At 37.5% G+C, this 23,778-nt stretch overlaps 1 protein-coding gene and 1 pseudogene across 3 annotated transcripts in view; one reads left to right on the forward strand and one right to left on the reverse strand.

Annotated features, from left to right (window-relative positions):
- Nucleotides 1-23,778, forward strand: part of DCC (DCC netrin 1 receptor) — a 1,088,923-nt gene that overhangs the window by 471,387 nt on the left and 593,758 nt on the right. The window lies entirely within an intron of this gene.
- Nucleotides 117-22,050, reverse strand: LOC311595743 (large ribosomal subunit protein eL33-like; annotated as a pseudogene). Its single transcript has 3 exons — nucleotides 21,897-22,050; nucleotides 337-503; nucleotides 117-282 (listed from the first exon to the last, which is right to left on the reverse strand). The product of its transcript is annotated as a large ribosomal subunit protein eL33-like (transcript).

The raw sequence follows: 23,778 nt of genomic DNA on the forward strand, positions 1-23,778 counted from the left end.
GTAACGACACTTAGTGATTCATGTTTGGGTGTATCTCCCTAAATTTAAGGTAGGTTTCTTTTCATTTCAAGCCATTGATTTCTTTCTCCACTTTCATTTATTTACTTTTCATTAGTTTAAATATGGGAAGGGTACTCATCACACGAATTCTGTGTCCAATGGCCTTCGCAGGAAGGTTGCTTCAGAATTTGGTGCGAACCATGCCACTGTTTCCATGGGCCCCAGTTGCTTTTCCGGGCTCCCTTTGGTTTTGTTTGGTTTGCCTCCAGGAGTCACTGTGTTTTGTTTTGTTTTGGTTTGGTTTGTTTTGGTTGTTTTTCTGTTTGTTTGTTTGTTTGTTTTTGCTTTATATACATAAGCACATCTCTTGCCTAAGTAGAATTCAATTTCATCGCAGGCATAAACACCTGCAATTTTGCGAAGAGCTGTGTGTTCTCTCTGCTTCGGGAGACCTCGCTTGTAGCCAACAAAAGTGGCCTTGCACCACAGCCATTCAGATGCATCTGCATTTTAGAAGTCCTATTCCGAGCAGGCCCCAGAAATCTGCCCCAAGCTCAGAAACAGAGACTTCGAAGGCTCACTCCCCTAAGCCATTGATTTTAAAGGGGAAAAGTAATGCTGTCTTTCACTTAACATTTAAAAGAACTATCGTGTGTGTGTGTGTGTGTGTGTGTGTGTGTGTGTGTGTGTGTGTAGTATATGTTCTATATTTTTATATGCTGGAAATGCATGAGGTACTATATTATGACTGGATATTTTTAGAAGGCCGAGTTTGTTTTTTCTTTTTAATTTCAGTTATTATGTCTTAATATTCTATTTCAAGTATATGACCGTCTATGTAGAAACAGAAATATAGCTTCAAAGAACATCTTTGTTTCAACGCATTAAAATGGCTTCAAAATACTTTCATTTAAAAATTAGCCCTATACATTTTAAAAATATTTATGTTTCTAAAGAAAAATTTCATTTAACCTGAGTTTAATTAGTAGATCCTCATTGAAAAACAAAGGTGTAGAAACTCACTTCACCGTGATAAGACTTTTATTGTTAAATTTTTTTCTTTCTTATTTTGCATTGTATTTAATTGGGTTTTGTTGTTTGTGTTTTGGTCATTTGTTAGTTTGTTTTTACTGACTAGTTTGGTTTGTGTGACTTGCTCTTTAGGAGACTATCTCACTGCGTGGCCTATGTGGGAGTCAAACTCACAGTGCTCCTACTTGAGCCTCCCCAGTGTGGGGTAACAGGGGGAGAGACCAGGTTGTCAAATAGGAGTCAGGTAGGCAGCATGAAAATGCACAGGAAAATTTGTATGAGCTTTAAAATAATGAATCATGGGGACTTACACTATTGATCTTTCTATTTAAAGTCTCTAAATTTTCATGCATTCTAGGTTTTAAGGGATAGTGTGCTTTGACATTCAGAATTTTCTCTTTGTTCAAATAGATTATTTTTTTACTGAAAGAATAATTTGAAACATGGTTCTCCTTTATTGCCTAATGAAGTTAAATATACGTCATTATACATTTGAATTTGAATCTAGTGGCTGGTAGTTTTATAGAGTGTTTCAGAGTAATACCTGCATTTGCAACTAAGAATGCCAGTGTTCTGCAACTGCACATTGGGCATGCCTCCTCTTTGGTATGTCTGGGTTTGGGGAAATTAGAAACTCTTAACTTTTATTGCAAGATTTATACATTGTTATTATCCTACCTACTTCTTATTTTCAGCCCTACAAGTTTTAAAACAAAAATTATACATTGCTTTATAGATATATTCACTGGGACTGGGCTCCAAAACTGTATTTCAATTGGTTGTGGGTTTTTTGTACCACTCTGGCTGTTGCAAAGAGAAGTCTCCTTGATGATGTATGGGGACCATGACTTACATGTGGGTATAAGCACAGATATCTAGAGGTTATGTTGGTTTAGTAGAAATTCCATGTTTTCCAATATCCATGATGTCACTAACCCTGGGTAGGTGACTATGTTTCCAGGCCATGGCTTTTCTCCCGTGGATCATGTATGTCATAGGTCTAATATAGAAAACAATTCCCATACCTGTGTTTCAGGGAACATTGTGGAAAGATTGTAAGGCATCAGGGCATCAGGGAGTTTGGTGTGAAGATTATGCCTCCTAGTAATTTCAGAAGCTACATCTACCAAGCCTCACTAACATGGCTGCCAAAACATGAGGTGAATAAGCATAACAACAGCATAGACATGACTATGTGAATAGTGGAAAGACCACTAGGGTGCAACCCTACACAAGAAAACTATGGAGGAACGTAAAGAAACTGAAACTGGGAGAAATAATTTTTCACAGGGAAGAGGCTAGTTGTTTAACCAATACCAAATAATCATCCCTGAAAAAGTACATACATACAAGTAACATTCTGCAGAATGAGAAGAATATATATATACATATATATATGTATATATATATATATGCATGTAACAACATTTAATGAACATAAAGGCTATGAATTTGAAAAAGAGCAAATGCAGTGATTAAGGAGAGGAAAGGAGCAAGGAGGAGGGAATAATATAATCACAATCTCAAAAAAATAAATATGTTCAAAATCATACAAACTTATCCTACCTACAGCTTATTTTAAACCCTTCAAATAGCAATGGGCAAATATTTATTTCTTCAGCAAGTCATTGTTTGAAGAAAGGGACTGGAGGGAGGAAAAGTTTTCCTTAAGGATGTTAATGGTTAAAGGGTTAATAATAGTGACAATAATATGTATTATTTCAGGACAAGTGTTTTAGGAAAGCAGTATACTACATACAAATTCAGGGTAGAGAAAAAATAGCCAAATAGTTAATCAACATTTTGGAGCAAGTAGGACTTCAACTTTCACTTGAAAGGTGTATTAGAAGACCTTCGTTGATAATGGAAAGGATGGGCTAATATGACTCTAAGAGGGAAATAGCTTCATATAAAAGGAAATGAACTGGGTTTACTGAACAACAAAAAACAAAACCACAAGATTGTTTCAGCAGAATCAGGGAATATTTTGAAAAGAATATAGGATAAAACATACATATTGGCCAAATAGAGTTTAGACTTCATTGTAGAGTTGAAGGGCAGTTGGAAAACTCTTCACCTATATTTGACCTTCCACTTAAACAGTGCTGATTCTGTATAGCCAATAATACAGAAGAATTGCTTTTAATTGGTACAAAAAGTGTGTAATAAAGAAGGGGATAAAGTATGCACACATGTATGCATGGGTGTTCAAGCATGTGTGTTTGCATGTGAGAGGTGGAGTCATCATTAATCACAATAAAAGGCTGCAGACACCCACCTAATGAGGCAAGAAGCAAGCAGAGACTGAATAAAGTGAGTTTTTGTCTTACTTTGCTCCTGAGACATCTTTGTCTTCTGTAATAACCAGCAGTGACGTGTCATATCATTAAGAGTGACAATTACAGACCTCCCACTACAGGAAGAGATTGCATCACTAGGCAGATTGATGGCTGCAATGATGCTCTTTTGTGGGAACTGACTCCTCCTGCCATCTCTTCAGAGAACACTGCAGAATGGTATCAAATGTGTATTTAAGACAATACAGGTAAAGCTCCTTCACTTGACAAAACATGTTATGACTGCTCAGATATTTTTGTTGAAAACAGAGGAACCTTGGCATAGTGGCATCATTCTGAGGGTACCGTCCTTTGGTGGGGTGCACTTCCACCTTCAGTTTGGTGTAGAGAACCAGGTGTTATATTTAGTTCAAGCACTGAACATAGATCATGTGGATTAAGGGTTTTGTGGAGATGAGGATAGCCCAATTAATGAAAAGCTGAATACCAGACCATATATTTAATCCAAATCTTGTATTCCCAAATGGAGGTACTTTTAAACAAAATACTCCCATTGCCCTCCCCACTCCCTCTCCAAAAGAGGGTCAGAATCATATGTAGCGAGAGTGGAGGAAAGAGATGAGAGTGCTGAGAGAGCGAAAGGAGACAGAGAGGGGAAAGCATCTCTGGGACAAGCTGGAAACCAGTAGCATGGTAGGCTCTTCAGAGAATACAAGGAGACTCTAGCTGGGACTCCTAGCATCAGGGTACATGAAGACTGAAGTGTCCATCTCCTAACCAGTCAGGAGTTTTAGTGGAGGGAGGGGGACACCAACTCACCCACAAAACCTTTAACTCAAAATTTACTCTGCCTACAAGATGTACAGAGATTGACAGAACGGCCAACCAATGACTGGCCCAACCTGAGACCCACCCCGTAGGAGAGAACCAAATGTTGACACTATTAATGATACTCTGCTATGCTTGCAGACAGAAGTATAGCATAACTGTCCTCTGAGAGACTCGACCTAGCAGTATATCAAAACAGATGCTGAGACCCTCAGGCAAACATTAGGCAGAGCTCAAGGAGCCTTGTGGAAGAGTAGGGGAAGGATAGAAGGACCTGGAGGGAACAATAACTCAACAAGAAGACCAACAGATAGAGTCATCTAACCTAGGTCTTTGAGAACTACAGAGGGGTCCACAGAGACTGAAGCACCAACCAAAGAGCATGCAAGGTCTCCAACACATATGGAACTGATGGACATCTTGGTCTTCATGTGGGTCCCTAGCAAATGGAGCAGGGAGCTGCCTCAGACATGGACTCCATTGTCTGTTTTTCCATCACTTTCCCCTAGCTGGGCTGCCTTGTCTGGCCTCAGTGGAAGAGGATGCGTTTAGTCCTGATGCAACTTGATGTGCTGGGTTGGTTGGTGGTAGAAGTAGGGGCTCCTCTTTTCTGAGCAGAAGGGAAGAGGGATAAGGAGGAAGGAAGTGGGAAAGTGAGACCTGGAGGAGAAGAGGGAGGGAGCTGTAATTAGGATGCAAAGTGAATAAATAAATACATTTAATCCAAAAATAAATCTTAAAAAAAATATACTCTCCATCTTTCTCCACTGCAGATCAGTACAATACATTGGCTCTACTCTTCAGTGGCCTTCAAGCTTGGGTCAGCATGAGAATCACCTTCATGGGTTGTTAGAATACAGCACTAGCCCTGTACTCAGGGGTGCAAAACCCTTAGCTCTACAGTAACCCCAATTAATTTTTATTTCTAAAATTGTTTGCAGATGGTGTATATGTAGATGCTGGAGCTGCTGGTCTTGAGCCCTAGTTCTTCTGGAGCCAAACAAAAGCAGTAATTGTTTATTGGTTCTATTTCATTTCCAGGCATTAATCTACAGGGTATTTCCTCAGACTCTTGCTTGACTTCAAGCTCTGCAGAATCGTACTTTAAGAAAAATTTCATCTCCTCTCCTGCTTTGGGTCCACTACCTATGTCCTTGTGTTTGATCTCCATCAGGCAGTCAGTATATTTATATAACTAATTCTAAGTGACTTAACAAGGGACCAGCCCAACAACCAGCTTTTTGATGGCTGGCCCCAATGTCAAAATCCAAATGTACACATTATGATAATTAAAAATATTTGGCGTATAAACCATTCTGACAATTTTGATTCACTTAACCATTCATTTGATTTTTTGACTTCTTATAATAAAATTTCTAACCTTGTAGGGCTTAAAAGAAAACAATAATGTAAGCTATAGAAATAAAAACATCATTCTCATTTAGACAATGTATACTATTTATATATTTATTTAAAGTGCTTGTATAACATCTATTCTGGGTAGATGCTTTGATGGGTCCTGGAAGTGCAGTTCCTATCTATGGGGTCTGTAGTCTTATGAGGGAGGTGATGGGAGATACAATAAACAGGAAAGCTGAAGAACAAATCAGATTATTTCAAGCTGTCTAGGTACTCTGAGGGACGTTCATCAGGCAAGCACCACTCAGAGATGGGGTGTAAGTAAACATATTGGTAGGATTAACTGTGAATGTTTTACAGGGAAATGGCATTAGATTCAGACCTGATTGATGAATATCAGTCACTGATATTATCAGTCATGGAGTTCTAATAACACTTATAAAGCTCAGAATAAAGACAGAAGACATTTCAGTAAGAGGAAAAGTCAGAAAAAAGAAGGTTGGGGAACTTGTTAGCTATGGAAGGGAGCTTGAGTTTATTCTGAGTATTCAGTAGTCTCATAGAGAAGTGAGATAGTGTGTTTTGTAATGACTAGATTCTAGACTATTCTGAAAGTGATGTGATATTAAAAACTATGAAACACTAATCTAGTTTGTGTAGTGATTCTGAGGCACACTCAAGATGAAGACAGCTCTACTAGGGCAGTTTTCCCAGGAAATTATGTGAACGAGACCCTCTTGACATGCTTTCCTGCTAGGAGTATGGCAGCTGACTAGGGAATGTGAGGGGAAAACTGAAGTTGTATCATGGGTGTTCACTTGAGGAGCTGGCTGACTTACAGTTCTATGGCTGAGATGGAGGCAAAACTTTAGAGGAACGGGTTTTCAGAAATCAACTCAATGAACTGTTTGTTCTCTTTCAAATTCGGTCAAGATTATGGGGCATCTAAGATTTTCAAGTGAGAAGATCATATTATTCCAATGATAGACCGTGCCTGGGCCATAAACTGTGTAGCCCTTACTGGTAGGCATAGTAATGGATTTTACATAACTGGATATATATATATATATATATATATATATATATATATATATATATATATCCTCATTATATATATATATAATGAGAAGTTTACTGAAAAAGTAGGTCTATGTACTTCTTTCTCTGAGATCGCTATGAAATAACTGTATGGATTCCTTGGAAATATATAGAACAAACCGAATAATGAAATCACTTATTAACTACTTGGCTACTTGCTCTGTGCATGTGCAAATGATTTAAGATAGACATTTAAGGTAAATATTTCCAGAATTGTTTGTCTATAAAGTCATGTTATTTTTTGTCATTTTTATGCACTAAATAAAGTATATTTCTTACAGAAGGTGACATGTCACACGCATGACTATTCAGATGCCAGAGGAACAGATCCTAAGAGACCCCAGAAAGACAGATCTGACCTGTGCATATATAGTAGCAGACAAATACAAAGAGCAACGTTTCAGTACATTCTGGAAAGCACAAATGAACATAAAATTATCTGATGTTTTATATAGTACTACACCTAAAAAGAATTGAAACTCTGTGGTCAAATAACTGAAACTGGTTTCAGTGTCTCCCACTCTGTAAGTTTATTGAAAAAACACCATTTCCTTCCTATTCCAATTGTTGTTTTTTTGTTTTGTTTTGTTTTGTTTGTCTTAATCTATTTCCTTTTCTTTCATGAGTTTTGAGAGGGGTGTAAATCTTACACTGTGTGCTCAAGTCTGAAGATTGCATCACTCAATGACTGCTTAAACACCATCTGCGGTGCACATGTGATGGCCTCAGTTTTGTCACTTGCTTACAATGCCAAATTTAGCCTGGTTGTCTGAAGCAGCTTGCTGGAGCAGATCTTAAGTATTTTTCTTCTATTTAAGGACTGACACAGGTGAAGCATAAACGAAGTTGTTTGTTGTGTAGCAGAAAGTAGAAGCATTGTGCTCATAGTCCTTCAAGGGCAATTTCCATCTAGACAGTTTAAATACTTTCAGAGCAATGTTATAATGAAAGAGTTCAGTATATACAAGCTTGGGGTTTAGTGTTAGACATTGTCACTTCATTCTACTATTTATAAAGAGAATGTGACTCTGGGAGGATTTATCTTTCACAGTTTACATGCTTATAGAACTACCACTATATAGTGTTTCTGTGAGGAGAAGACAGGAAAGCAAATGTAAAAGTTATAGAAAACTTCTCCAAATCTAACACGTGTGATTATGCTTTTACCTCTATATCTATTTTTCTAGGTTCTGAATCACAGGACTGCCACGCTAGGCAAATGCAGTGGTCATGGTGTTTTATCTGCTAAGAAAACAAATCTCTGATAAGACTTAGTATATTGTTTTATGATCTCAGGCAATATGATGTGTGTGTGTGTGTGTGCTTGTGTGTGTACATACAGTAGAAATACATGTTTATGATATTTAAGAATGCAAACACCTATCAGTTCTTAGTTGTCACATGGCCCATGTGTTAATTATTGCAAGTACAAATCATCCTGTGCTCAAGAGAAAGCCTCTCCAATGTCCCTAATTAAAACATGTTCTCTGTATATTTTTCAGATGTGCATAGTTTACCTGTGACTCTCACTGTAATGTGGGATCCATTCAAGGCAATTTGCAACTATTTTATCAATTGAATAACTACTTGTCCCATCATTTCTTTGCTTATCTAATATCTCTAGACTTTACACCGTCTGCTAAGAACCATTCTATGGTTTAGGTAAATATATATCAATTACAGGAACAAAGAAAAATACAAACCAAATAAATATGAAATAAGAAGAGACATAGTATGTAGAGCTTAAAGCTAAATGAATTATCTGAAAATGGACTGTATTGCCTCTTTTATTGATGACTAGTTCTTGTAAACTGTGTGAAAGTGTAGACTTCCTTTTGATATTTGTCACAGATTGATGTCAGTAAGGGAGGCTCTGATATTAGCCATCAAAAGTGGACAAGAAGTTCTGAATGAATGGCTTCAGAATCATGCTTTGTAGTTGATATATTCCACGGAGTAGCCTCAGAGAATAGTCCTTGGTCAAGGAAAGAAAAGAATTTGCCACTAAAGAAAGGCACTGTTCTACTTTACACAGCACGAAGACCTGTCCAAGAGGTATTCATCTGTGCTAGCGTCTGCCCTCACTGACAAGATGTCAGTGGAAAATGAACTCACGGAGTCGCATCTCAGGTCCCTTGGGAGAAAGAAAGACATAGAAAGGACAAAGAATAAGGCTTAAAAGCAGCTCCTAGGAGAGAGCTGACAGCAATTGCCAGGAAAGCTTCCGTTTCTCACTAGAGCAATGCAACAAGTTTTAAGTAACTGAGCTGTTCAATCGGCTGACATTACTTTCTTGACCCCCTTGCTAGTACTTGAAATAAAGCTTTAAATTAACATAATTTAAATGAGAAGGATAATTTGCGAGACTAGAGTGGTCACTAAACAATCTGACTGAGCTCAGCAATTTTCTATTACTAAATAGAAAAATCCATCATAATTACTAGACTGGTGATTCAAAGACAGTTGTTTCCCACAGGGAGACAATATTGTGATTTGAGATATATTTCCCAACCCCAAATACCCAGGAGGAAGGTACTGACAAATGTTTTAGGAACCTCCTACAAACACAGAAAAGCCTCCTTTATGACAATTTCCAAGAAAATCTCATTCTGCCTTCATTGGGTATAGAGCCCTCAGAGTAAACCACTAAAATAGGAACATACACACACACACACACACACACACACACACACCACATGAGAGAGAGAGAGAGAGAGAGAGAGAGAGAGAGAGAGAGAGAGATGGACAGACAGACACACATATATATGTAAAATTTTGGAACATGGACCACTTTAAGGCAGCGGTCACTGTAAAATTAAAGATCTCATGGCTTAAAGAGATCATGCCATGACCTCTGAAGCTCTCCCAGAGACAAAGTTAAAATGTTCTGTGCTGTGTGTGTGTGTGTGTGTTTTTTTTTTACAGCTTCTAAGCTATGGTCCTAACCAGTATCTGGCTCTTCAGGCTCTTTGTCACATACACCACAGTGACTTAAATCACATGGTATAACTTCTTGCCATCTCCTAAAAGCTATAAAAGTCTGATATTCTTTTTTTTTTCCCTGGGGGAAAGTGTTCTGGTAGTTTTCCCAGAAGATTCCCTTGCCCTTGGTTTTGAATGAAACCTTTTAATTCCCTATAAGACACCATTATGTTTAGATCTCCATATGTTGTATTACGTCTGTCTAATGTTCTCCTTTCCTCTGCAAGGCCCAACCACAGCCTTGTGCCTTTTCTCCTAATAAACCTGACTCCTAAAGAGTAATTACTTGTAAGCTTTCTTTCTCTAATTAATTTTTGACAGGCCCTCTCTAGGCTCTCCTGTTGATACCCACTCCAGAGTCCCCAGAGTTAAACTGTCTACAGGTAGCAAAAATCACAGCCCTCATAGAGCACAAGACAACCATATCTAATGGCTATGGATAACCTGAAGCAGCTCCATATCCCACACCTGGGATTAAAACAAAAATATATTCACATAACATAACTGTTTTTTTAAAGAAACCAAAAATTTCAGGACAATATTTTATATGGTTTATTTGAGCTAAGAATAAGTCATGGATAGGGCAGCCTCCAGAACAACAGAGGTTCAGACATCTCAGATACAGCATTGTCATCAATGAAGTTTTATATGTTAAAAAACAAACCAAATAAAACTCCCATTTCATAGGATATAGTGAGGCATGATGTAAAATTAGTTAGATGGGAGTTTGTGGTTTGTGTTTGGTTAAGTTTAGGGTTTTTTTGTTTTTTTGTTTTTTGGTTTAAATTGGACTTGAGTTTGAAATTGTATTTAAAGTTCTAGAGCTCTCAGCCTAATGTCTCTCAATTAATCTTTGTGTACCAGAAGCAATGACAAATAGCATGGGAAACAGTGTTAATTTCAGTTGCCCATTACAGAGATTTTAATGGTTCATGGCAGGTTATACCTTCCTCCATACAATTCATTTCTCACCAAAAGCATGAATCAAAGGGAAGATACAGCAAATTTCCACTTCTGGCCCCATACTATGCAAGACAGTTTGATAAAATTCTGAGATGCAGAGCATTAAGTTTTAATGACCACCCCATTCTCTTTCTCTCTCAAGCATACACATATCACCAATACCCACATAACACACAACATGACGCAAGCATGTACGCAAACACACATGGACACACAGAAGTCCCTTCTCTTCATTTTTCGTGTTGTGGTTGAAAGCATTACTGTCCTTTTTCAAGTGAATATGTTTACAATGAGAAGACTTGCTGGGGAAATGGCTCAGTGAGTAAAGTACTTGCTGTACAAGCAGGAAGACTCAAGTTCAAGTTCCCTCAAATCATGTAAAAGCCAGGCATAGTAACACATGTCTGTGATCCCAGTGATTCTACAGAGTTAGAGGAAGCTGAGACAAAGTTTGTGCCCTACCTAGAGTGCCATACACAGCAGTAACAATAACAACAACCAACAACAAAAACAAACAAACAAACAAGGAGGCTCTAATTTATGCATGGTAGAACAAAGACCCTCATATCAATTTCTGTTCTACATATATGCCATGGCTTATAACACACACACACACACACACACACACACACACACATACATGAATCAACACAAAGAAAAGAAAATTAGAAGAAATAATGGTTAAGGTTTCTACTTCAATTGGAAACTACAGTGATCATGGGAATCTCCATTTTCATCCAAAATCCATTGAAATTAAATGTCAATGTTAGATATAGACCACCCCTCCCTCGTGGATGTGTGTGGAAAACAGATGGCTAGGCCTGCAGGTAGAAAGGAAGATCTGCAAGAAAGTGCAAATGTAGGAAATATTGTGTGAACTCTGACCTCTGATCTTTGGGAAACCAGTCTACCAATATTAACACATGTTTTGTATTGTTCCATCTTCACCTTCTAGGTCAAATGCTTCCATTTCTAAATGTTTCTACAAAAATGGACTTTCAGTTTAAAACACATGGCTGTCCCATCTGTCCCTTAGCTGAGATCCTTTCTCCTAGTGCAGACATAGAAATATGTTACCTATTTCCAATTTATACATGGCTTAAAACTTTTGCTAGCCTGTCCGTCTTCTGCATCAAACTTTGAGGCTCAGTATACCCAGATCAAAATGTTGGGAACGATGCAGAGCTTGATCCAGTCAAGAGTATTGTGTTGCCACAGTTAAAGTCAGAGACTGTGCCCTGGTGGCTCTCTAACAAGCCAGATGTGGCCTCCAGTCCTAAACAGTCCAATTAGAGAAAAAATCGTGAAAGAAAGAAGAAGAAGAAGAAGAAGAAGAAGAAGAAGAAGAAGAAGAAGAAGAAGAAGAAAAAGAAGAAGATTTACTTAGCTAGCCACATGGGACAGAGGAGCAAAGATGCTCAGTGACAGCCATGCCCAAAGCCCATCCCATTTTCTGTTTCTAATGGAAGGAGCAGATGGGACATGTACATGCGAACAATGTTTTCAGAGTGTGCTCTGGGGCATCACTGTCCCACTGTGACTGTCTGCGCTCCAGGATTTTCTGTAAGGTGGTCTGGCAAGTTGAGTGACAAGTTCCTCCTTTGAATAGCACCAGGCTTTAGCCCTTCTCAGAGTAAGACAGATTTACAGGGAAATCCAAGTTTACTGGAGAATAGAGTCTGAAGCATCTGATCAAAAAAGGGTGTGAAACCACAACTATTTAGAATATTGGTTCCCAACCTGTGAGTCCGGACCCCTTTTGGAAGTCAAATGACCCTATAATTGGGGTTGCTGAAGACCATCAGAAATATCAGATATTTATCTTACAATTCATAACAATAGCAAAATTACAGATATGAAGTAGCATAGCAGTGAGAATAATTTTATGGTTGGGGGTCACCACAACATGAGTACCTGTATTAAAGGGTCTCAGCATGAAGAAGTCTGAAAACCATGTGTTTAGAATATCCTCATCCAGGCCAGGATGGTTAGAGTTGTACAGGAACATTGGGCAGCAGCTTCCAAACAACTATTTCCATAAAAGTCCTTAGCCCATTGGTGCTGGATATTCAGATGGTCCAGGAAGACAGGGAGGCACTCATGACAACACAGTGCCCCAGAGAATATATAGATGTTTATCATCAGAACAGAAATATTTCAATATTTTAGTAAACTGCTCAGCCATAAAGATGCATAAAAAGCAGTTAAGTTGGAAAATATAAATCTATCCCGCAGGATACCAGCTTACTTACCAATTTTTTTTTATGGTCACCAATACAGTTGTCCTTTTAAGATACATTATAATTCCATCTAGCAAGCACACTGAGAAAGAGTAAAGGTATGAGGTTACAGAGAGGGCTTGGTATGTACTGTTATCAGGTAGCATTGTTCTGATTAGGCCATTGTATTGTGATCCCTTGTAGCAAAGGTGAAGCTGTGTTCTGGGCTTTGCCAGTGGGGAGCAATCAGAAAAGTCAGAAATAGGCTAGTTAGCCTTGGCTGCCTTTGGGCCTCACAACACACCAACAGGTATGCTAGTCTGTGGATTTTTCCAGCCCCAATATCTTCCATTTAGTTGTATGAATCACACTAGTTAGGAACTGACAAGATGTTTGTTATTTGTTTTTACTCATAGATTTCCTAAATAGAGTAAAAGAAATGAAAATTTGTTTTTCCATTTTGTTTGTTTGTTTTTTGTTTGTTTGTTTGTTTGTTTTTTTTTTCCTGTAGCTGAGATGAGACATGGGAAAGCATTGGCTTGGCTTACTAATGTTGGTTATTTTTGCTTCTCACTGTCAAGTTAGTATTCAGCAGTAAGGACTTGCTGTAGGGATGGGAAACACACACAGTTTTGTGCTTTAAAACATATGCTTTGAGGGGCTGGAGAGATGGCTCAGCAGTTAAGAGCACTGGCTGCTCTTCCAGAGGTCCTGAGTTCTGTTCCCAGCAACCACATAGTGGCTCATAACCATCTATAATGTGATCTGATGCCCTCTTCTGGACTGCAGGTGTACATGCAGATAGAGTACTCATTATATTAAATAAATAAATCTTTTTTAAAAATTAAAAAAATATAAAACCTATGCTTTGGAATCACAGATATTTAATATATTTTTTATAAATTAAATATGGTAATTTTTATTTATTTTAAGTCATGGGTATCTGCATGAGTTTTAGAATTTTGTGTGTTTTTCTAATTACCTTAGAAGTTCATTGGCTCTGGTCAGGTTATAAGTATAAATATTTTTCAAGACAGTTTCCTTAGTGTCCCAACAATGTATATAGCAGCATTATTGATCTTTTACTAATTGTCTGGGATTTTTCATATTTTTATACTCGTTAATTTTCTTTGAAGTGTTTTCTCAGTCTTTTCAAATCATTTTTCTCTGTTTTTATAGTCATATAACGTGTGTGACAATTTTCAATGTAATATTCAACACCTCTTGGACACACTTTTCTTATTTTGAAGTAAACAGGATTGAGAGTACTTCCAGGACTTTGCAGAATCAAGTCAAACCATGAGATAATTTGACATACCATGTGACTCATTTTAAACCTTTAGAAAGTATTACACACTGCAACTGAAATCCAAGCATTGTTGCATTTTATTTTCTCCCTTTGGGGAACTGTACTTACATATTCAGTTCTAATATGCTCTCTCTCTCTCTGCTTCTTTCCTCCAATCCCCTGACACTGTGTGTGTGTTTGTGTGTGGTGTTCTATGATGCTTTTGAACAAATCCAGGTAGTTTAACTTATAATTTTGCAAAAAAAACTTCTGATTTTCCTCTGATTCCCAGAATTGATCCTGCTCAGCAGCAATCTTTGTCCTAGACAAGGTGTCCCTGCTAAGTTGCGGTGCCATCTGTCCTAGGTCAAGCCTACCCTAGTTAATTATGTCTCCTTTCTTGCCCCTCTGAAAATAAACTAGACCCTCTCTCCTGTCTCAAACACAAGACTCCCTGCTGGTTCCATTTTCACTAGTTCTGCCAACAGTGGATAGAATTGGCCAGTTTGTAGCTCTTTCTCCAACTCTCTGAGGAAACTTAACTTATAATTAGGGATGGAAATTTTGCCCCTAGCTGAGCTGCTGAGATTAAATCTAAGTAACTGAGAAATTGGTGCAGTACCTGAAGAGAGCTGGGAAGATCAGGGCACAAAACTGCACATGCTTGGTAGCATCGTTTGTACCTTCCTCCCAGTAGACTCTCAACTCTTCTTTTAATAATCCGTCTTTGGCAACAGAATATACTCTTAGCAGCAGAGCTCATACAAAGTTTCTTTTATAACTTGCTTATTTATTACAGTTTTTTTTTTCATTTTTAGGGCGTAATATCTAGCATAGAATTTTAGAATGGAGCAAGGAACAGAAGGAGCTAGAGTGCTGGCACAGCAGCTAGTGAACTGAACTTTTAATTTTACTGTTCATATTTAGGAAGCTTTGCCGAGACAGCATGCAGGCTCTGCAGGTATATTATTTGATTTGGGAAGTATAAAAAAGAGAAATATCAAAGCTCATAAAGAAAGTCTTGTAAAACAACCCAGCAGCATCCTAGGTCACAAGCAAATACCCTTTCTCTTCCAATAAAATTGTGTTGGAAGCAATAGAATTGGAGATTAGGGCACCTAGATAACGGTTAAAGTCTGTTTGGGTTTGAATCTTGACGTCAATTGTGGATAGCAAATATACTCTGCCATCCTTGAGAAAGACCTGCTGAGTCAAACTGGGTTCTGCTATCCTGTGCATATCGTATGGCAGGATCTCTAGCATTGTGTGCCCAAGGATAGAGCTGAAGAAGTAATTGAGTGAAATAATCAAGACAGTCAGAACTTGGACTCACTCCCAGTTCTTCAAAAGTAAAGTTAATTAATCTGGAAGTACATCATTTCTGTATAAGAAATTTAGGAGAAGCACAATTAGTTCAGCAATTACATTTAACTTTTCAGAAACATTTCTCAAAACTCTGCCCCCTCTATTTAAAACTGGATTATTCCAGATGAATAATGATATATTTCCTATTGATTATGTTCTCAAAGAAACCTGAATTCATATTGACTCTGTACAGTGAGGTTCTGTTTTCTCTGTATCCTTGATTGAGATTTTCTGTTTGCTCTAATAGGATAAGGAGTGAATGTGGTCTGGTATCTGGGAAACACTTTGATGAACAGTATTCTCCTGGAAAGTCTTGCCTTAGAATCTCTAATGTTCTCTACCTACAGCTTCACGTGTGTGTGTGTATGTGTGTGTGTGTGTGTGTGTGTGTGTGTGTGTGTGTGTGTACTTGAACATCCATGCATGTGTACATGTGTGCATGTGGTCATGCATGTGTATGTGTGTTTGATCATATGTGTGTGTGGTTATGTGTGAGAACATATGGACATATGTGTAATTATGCACATGTGTAAGTGTGTATGTGCCTGCTTCTGTATATATGATGAAGTGTGTGTGTGTGTGTGTGTGTGTGTGTGTGCGTGCACGCATGCACGCTGTGTGTATGTTTATGTGCTTATGATCTTGTGTGACCAGATGCACGTGGATACCTGACAACGGAAAGGTAGACATTGGATGTCTTCTAACACTCTGCCAACCCATCATTTTGAGACAGGGTCTCCACTGAAGCTGGAGCTCACGGCTTCCCTAGACCAGATAGCTAAGGGACCCCAGGAATCCTTAATCCCTGGGATTTTTATGTGGGTGCTGGAGATCGAGGCTCAGGTCCTTATGCTTGCATGATAAGCATTTGGTGACTAAGTGCCTTCCAGCTTCAACATGTATTTTTAATCATCAGTTTTACAAAGAACTTGAATAAATGTAGTTCAGGTAATGGATATTGGTCTGAGTTTGGAGTTCTGTTGTTTCTCTAGGGTAGAAAATGTAGAATACTTTGTAGGATCAGGTTTGACTTCATGTCATTGGTATATCTTAAAATCAGCTGACAAGGCTCAATTAGATTAATGACTTGTACAATCACCTTTAACTTGTCAGTTTGTTCTTCTCAATTTAAAAATAATAATGGTGTTTTGGAGATTTATTAGTATCTTTCAGAAGTTATTATGCTTTTTAATAATAAACTAACAATAAATTAAATCTATTTTAGATCATTTTCACAAGTTGCTAAAATAGAAAAATGTCCATAAGGTAGGCACCACTAACTACATGCATCTGATAAGCTAATTGTGTTTTAATGTATACACTCATCTTTCTGCTTAAGGTGAAGTAGACACTGCCTTACAAAAAAATAACATAAAATAAAATAAAAGCTTTTCACAATATGGCAAAATGTGTTTTGAATTTGTTTTGTTACATATGTATACCTTTTAGGGACATATTGCTCTATACCTTGTTTTCAAATCTTGCTAGATAGTTTTCAATTGTAGTCAATTTGGTTAAGTATTATTTTCTTAAAAGTATGTCTCAGTTACATTTCTAATACTATGATGAAACACCATAGCGAAAAACAACTTGGGGGAAGAAAGGGATTTTTTTTTACTTACATATCCACTGAGGAAAGCCAAGGCAGAAACTCAAGCTTGGCAGGAGCTGAGAAATAGACCACGGATGAGCTCTGTTTATTGGCTTGCTCCTCACGGCTTGCTCAGATAGCTTTACAATAGAACTCAGAGCTACCAGCCCAGGAGAGTTGCTGACTATAGTGGGCTGGGACCTCTACCACCATCACCAATCAAGAATATGCCCTATAAGCCTGCCTACCTGCTTACAGCCTGATATTCTGGAGGCACTTTTAAAAACTGGGGTTCCCTTCTCTCTAGTGACTCTAGCTTGTATCAAGTTGACATTAAACTAGCCAGAGCAGTATGTAAGTCTTAGCCCAGAAAACATTGTTTGCCATTAAGTGCACCAATTTCTAGGCTCACATAATTCATATTCAGCCTACTGTCTTGTGTTCATCAGTGACTTGGGACAGTGTAGGGACACACGAGTAAAGCGAAAGTTTGTAATTCCATTCAGTCCACCTATTTATGTACTGTTTGTAATTTCTGGCATTGAACGGTTGATTGAAATTAATTTATAATTAAGTTACAAAGTTGTTATTATTTCATTTTGAGTTATTGTTTTTAAATGTATTGCTAGTACATGCTAATTATTCCTGATCCTGTTTCAGTGTGACCTATTTATACATGTGCATGTTATATTTCAATCATATGCACACACCCCTGTGACCCAGTCTTGTTCCCTCTCAGTTTTCTTTATTCTCTTCATCATGGAAAAAAAAATGAACCTACATTCCCCTGTTGTCTTAATCTGCTATTTTTTTTCTTAAATGAATAGAACATTGAGTTACGAGGGAACCTGGAAATGGACAATGTCAAATTTAATGCTGAATGTCTCCAATTGACACATACTAATTGTTCCCTTCCTAGGTAGCAAATCTCAATCCAGCTGCTCAGTTTTTAAAAGATCTATAGATAATAATACTATTAAAGTAGGTTTTAACAGGACATATATAGGACTGTACATTCTGTAATTAGAATGTTTGGGACAGTCACTGTAACTGTATACATATAAAGCATATATACCACAGGACACAAACATATTATTCTTTGGATATGCTCGGAATAGCCAGTTTATTCAAAAATTTTTATATTTCAATAGTATTTATGCATTGTTATTATATTTAACTGAAATTTATATTATAATCTAAAAATAAAATTGGAAGAATATGACTACATACTAGAATTAATTAACTCATACCATCAAACATAAAAATATATCAAGAGAAAACAGCAAAACTACTTTCTTTTTAGATCTAATATTGATCATATTATTTTCATATAGATACCATATTGGACATGGTACTAAGATTTTTTACCTTTTATATAATTTTTGTACTATGTCTAAAATGTAAGATGATTGTAAACTTTATTCATCTATTGTATATATTTGACATATCAACAGTAGCACAATTTTAAAACAATAATAAAACAAGACAAAAATCTCTACATACACAGAATGCTTTATGTAAACTATTCTCTCATGTTCTGTGAAGACAGACACACGAATACTAAACTACCGAACAAACATTTTTAAATCTATATTTTATTAATTTATTCATATTACATCTCAATTGTTATCCCATCCCTTGTATCCTCCCATTCCTCCCTCCCTCCCATTTCCCCCTACTCCCCTCCCCTATGACTGTTCCTGAGGGAGATTACCTCCCCCTGTATATGTTCATAGGGTATCAAGTCTCTTCTTGGTAGCCTGCTATCCTTCCTCTGAGTGCCACCAGGCCTCTCCATCCAAGGAACAAACATGTTTTATTTCTGCAGATATTGATTATATATCAAACTCAGTTGGTTCCTGAATGCTCCATGGTCTTCCAAGTAGTTGTAAATTTATGTTAAACACATAACTCAACAGACGTAAAGCTATTCTGCAGTATTTTGTGAACTTCTGTATTTTTCTACGAGAACAGTGCTCTGGACAGTAATTCTTTCACTGAAAACAAGTTTACATCCATTAAGTCAATACTACCCACACACATATAAAGAGAGATTTATTAACACACATATCCCCACAGCATCCATGGGAGGCATGTGCAAGTATGCATCCCAGTTAAAGAGCAAGTATTGAAATGGGTTGAGGCTTTGATGATGATATTCTTATAGTGGGCGAATCTCACATAGAAGCATTTCACCTATTTCTTCATCAAAAACAGTGGCTTTGCATGTCTCCTTCTTTGAAATTGTTCAGATTGATTGCATCTCAAAATGTCAATGTCAGTCTCAAATACAAGGGATACTGGGCATAAGTGATGGAGTTTGCTGACCAATACAAGCAGAGAAAAGAGCTACGAGAGAGGAGAGTGAAAGTGCTACTAAAACCATAATCTGGGAATTATTTTCTCAGTTTCATGGGTCAGATACCATATACTGCATAGTCTAAACAGGTATTTTGCAAACAGTTATGACTGGAAAAGAGAGAAAAAGACAGAAAGAAAGAAATAAAAAAGAAAGAAAGAAAGAAAAGAAAGCTATATGGGACTTTCAAGTCACAAAATTTATCAAAACAAAATAACACCTGGCATCCAAACAACTTGTCATGCCACCCGTTATTAAATTCTACAACCATTCTATGAAGCAGCTTACAGGTGTGTAAGTATCAGAGGAAAGCAGATGTTTTGGTTGAGTAGCAAAGCTAAGTGGATGGACTTATCTTGATAGAGACGAGGGAAAGACATCACTAATGATGATATCATGATTTCACAGTGTTCTCATGTCAGGTACACAGACACAAGAGGCAGAAAATGAAAAAGGAAACAATAGCACAATGCGAATTTCTCAGAGCCAGCAAGTAGTCTCTAACATTATTTCATCTTGCCCTCACTCCTGGGTGAATGATGGCTCAACACTAGTTTAAATCTTAACTGTAGCAAAAGTAAATGTGAAACCACTATTCCAGTGGAACATGGTGATATTATCATGGGACAGAACTAGAAAGCCAAAGAAACACAGACAGAGTCCCCTAAGTGAATCCGGAAGAAGGCATCAAGAATCCTGGTCTTTATGCTTTTTGTAAATGAGGAAAGACAAAAATTTTAATTAAAAAAATCAAATCCCAAATAGCAAGGAGTTTAAAGTCCAGTCACCATGGCTTAGATCAACAGCTTTCAGGTTTATACTTTCTTCCATAAGTTCATTTACTGGGTCATGTTCAACCAATCATATCTAGATATTTTAATGTTCTGGTTTACTTAAAGCTTCTTTCTAAAACCATGTGTGTATGTGTGTATGTGTGTGTGTGTGTGTGTGTGTGTGTGTGTGTGTATAAGTATATGCCACATGTGTGGGTTCAGAGGCCAGAAGAGGTGTTCCATCCTCTGGAGCTGAGGTTACAGGAGACTATGTGCTGCCTGACATCTGACGTGGGTTCTGTGAACACATGTCCTATGGAACAGTGACCTTTATCCGCATGTTCTACTTTGAGATATTAATACAGATGTAGGTTTAAGTCAGCACTTCAATTCCACTTGTATGTGAAGCATACTCTTTTAATTTTCTTGCCTCATAAGTATTTGTCGCTCAGTTGATCTATCACCATTATAGGTGATTTATTTTTTCATTTAAAAAATGGTAGAAGATATCATGTATATTCCTTCTTAATTAGGTTGGACCCTAGTGAAAACAAACACTAAGTCAGTGTCTAATGGTGTGAATCTGAGAGGGAAGTGATGTTAGTGAACTCAGACTGTGGACCTGTTTGAGGAACATTCCAGTATCTTTGCTCTAAGACAGGAGCTAATGGATGGACAAAGGCAATGTAATATTCTCACTTCATTAAATTCAGTCTTTTTATTTTTTTTTCCTTGCTAAATATCAAAAAGAGAAATATGGTCCACTTAACTAGAGGGAAAGAAAACATTTTCATTTAAGTCAAGTAGAAGCATGATGCATATTTCCCTTCTAATTTAATTTCTAACCATTAAGACTCAATTCTATAAATGACCCAGTAAAGCATTTGGAGATTACCCGAGTATAAACTGAATATCCTTTGAGTTTGGCAGGCTAGACACCATGATGTTATATTGTGTAATTAGAATTTAACATTGCATTTTCATGAGGCCACCGAGCTAAAGCCTAGTGACTTTCATGAGAAATGATGAAGCCTCTTCAACGGATCATGGAATTGATCGCTCTTCTACCCTCTGTTTTTGTTAAGCATCCTGTTGGTCAAGCCTTGCAGTTACTGTGATTTTGAACTTTTCTTTAAATAGTCAGTTTTACTCTCATAATTATAAAAAAAAAAGTTACATTCTGCCTGTGGACTGAGGGAAAAAGATTATAGCTCTAATGAGCCAAATCTGTACAAATGAGAAAATAACAATCTTCTCATAATTAGAACAACCCTTTAGACTAAGTGTTGGCCACGGGTTTTTCAACAGGAAAAAAAAAATCATTTCATTATTTGGTTAAAACAATATATGTAAATTAAGGCCAAATTGCCTACTGGAAAGGGAGAAATAAAATTCTTTGGCTTGTTTTCACAAATATGTTTATTGCTGGAAATTCATCCCGACTTTCTAGTCAAAACAACAACTACTCTTTTCTAGGTAGCTTACATAGTAGAAGCCACTACCTTGTCTGCGCACGCAGCAAGTGATATTGGCTGTCTGAAGCAAGCGCTTTTTTTTTTTTTTTTTGATGATGCTCCACTTAAAGCAATTCTAGCACCCCACTCTCAAAGGCAGGGAAATGACATGCATACTATAGAACTCTGTGTTCTAGGCAGGACATGATCACTAGAATCTTGAGATCAGAGTAGCTCTTATTACTCACCCTGACACACAGACAAGCTCTGGGTTCCTCACACCCTCACCTGAGTTTCTTGGCACCCAGTTGCCTGCGTGATCCAGGAGTGTGCTAGAGTGTAGAGACTGTAGAAGGTTCCGATGCAGTGGTAACGTCTTTTGTGTGTTGTCACCAATGTTCTCAGGTGAGGCTTTTCGGTGACACAAGTGCCAATCCTCCATGCTATAATTAATCTTATTACACTCATAGGTTCAGAAGCTGGATGTTGAGTAGGTTTCTTTGTTTTGTTGTTGTTGTTGTTGTTGTTTTGTTCTATTTGTTCTATTCATTGACATATATGGGATCATAAAATATTACAAGAAAGGAACTGATCAAGGTTTGAAGGGCTTTCTGAATTAGGATTAGAACTAAAGAATGTTGTTGACTTCCATCAACTGAGAGACTATCCTAAAGGCATCAACAGGAAGAGTCATGGTGTAGCATGGATATCAAGGGTAATTTCATGGCAAGAGGGGAAACACCGAACTGGGATGTTAGATCCCTCTGGGAACACGAAGGGAGGATACAGCACAGCAGAACAGGTATCTAACTAAGGTCAGACTTTCTAGTAGGTAGCTCCTGGAATAAAGCAATACAAGGAAGGCAACGTTGGGAGAAAGCACTTGAAGTCCAGAGATAGTTTGAGATTTGAAGTCCCATTACCAAAGGGGCATCATGGTGCCGGACAACCACTACCTCAAAGGACTGAGGCAGACTGGGAAGCTCAGGTTATTGTCCACCTTTTAGCCTAGGCATAATGATTCTGTGGTGTTGGCCAGATCAGGAGCCAGTTTAGTATGTGAGATTGACTTTCTCTGCCTGTTTATGGGCCTCTAGATGAGAAGTAATTGAGGATTGATCTTATGCTCAGCCACATTGTAAAACTCGAAACAAAAACAAAACAGGAGCCATTTCTAGCCCTGCTCTTGGTGTTTTACATGGTCTGGGACAGGCATGGCTCATAATGTCAAGTGTGTCCAGGAAATGTAATAATGTAAGGACTTGTTTGGCAAAGACTTTAGCAATGTCAATCATAGTTTCTGGGGATAACATAATACATCAATGCATGGATCTTTTGATTATTCATCACTGTAGATGTTCCTGAGAGAGGATCAGCTGTAAGAGTTCAGTGATAAGACTGAAGTTTAAGAAAAAAGTCTTCGTTCATTTAACTACTTGTTTGTTCCCCCTTTTAACACTTCCGTCAGAAATATAATTTATAAAAAAATTAGAACAAATGATTATGTTTTCCCAGAAAAACTACCAATTAAAAGACCATTGGAAAACCTAAAGTTCATTCCAGATAAGTGGTGCTACGCCTATTGGCAGCCTATTTTATAGTATACTAATAACACTGTGGGGTGCAAGTCTGAAAATTTGTAATCATTGACCCACTGAATTTTAAATTACTACAAAAACTTTATTAGCTTCATAAATGTCATCCCTAATGCTATCCCCAAAGAAGTGGATAATTTTAATGTTTAGAGAAGCTAAGCAACTACTGTCACCATCTTTAATAGTAGAATTTCTCCTCTTCCATCTGTGAAGATTTGCTAGGTTCATTCTGTGTATAAATAGGTCATGTCCGGATACTGCGCCTTTGTTCACTTCATTTCACATTTCAACAATGAGCTACAAACCCAGGTCTGAGGAGGATGAGTATCTCGGCTGTGCAAATGAAATCAAGATACAGAAAACATGTAAATACCCACGAGAAGATGCAACAACTATCTCACCATGGTCTAAAAAAATATGTGTTTTTTTCTTCCCATTGAATTTGCACCTAAGTATTAACATTAAACCCCTTTGCCCTTCTAATTCAGCCTAAATAGGTAATATGCCTTGGGATGTTGTCATTTTTAGAGTGTTTTACTGAAATTAAGGTATGTCAAATATACAGAAGCCTTTCA

Source organism: Acomys minous (genome assembly GCF_964271855.1).
Source record: "Acomys minous genome assembly, chromosome: 4".
Lineage (NCBI taxonomy): Eukaryota > Metazoa > Chordata > Mammalia > Rodentia > Muridae > Acomys > Acomys minous.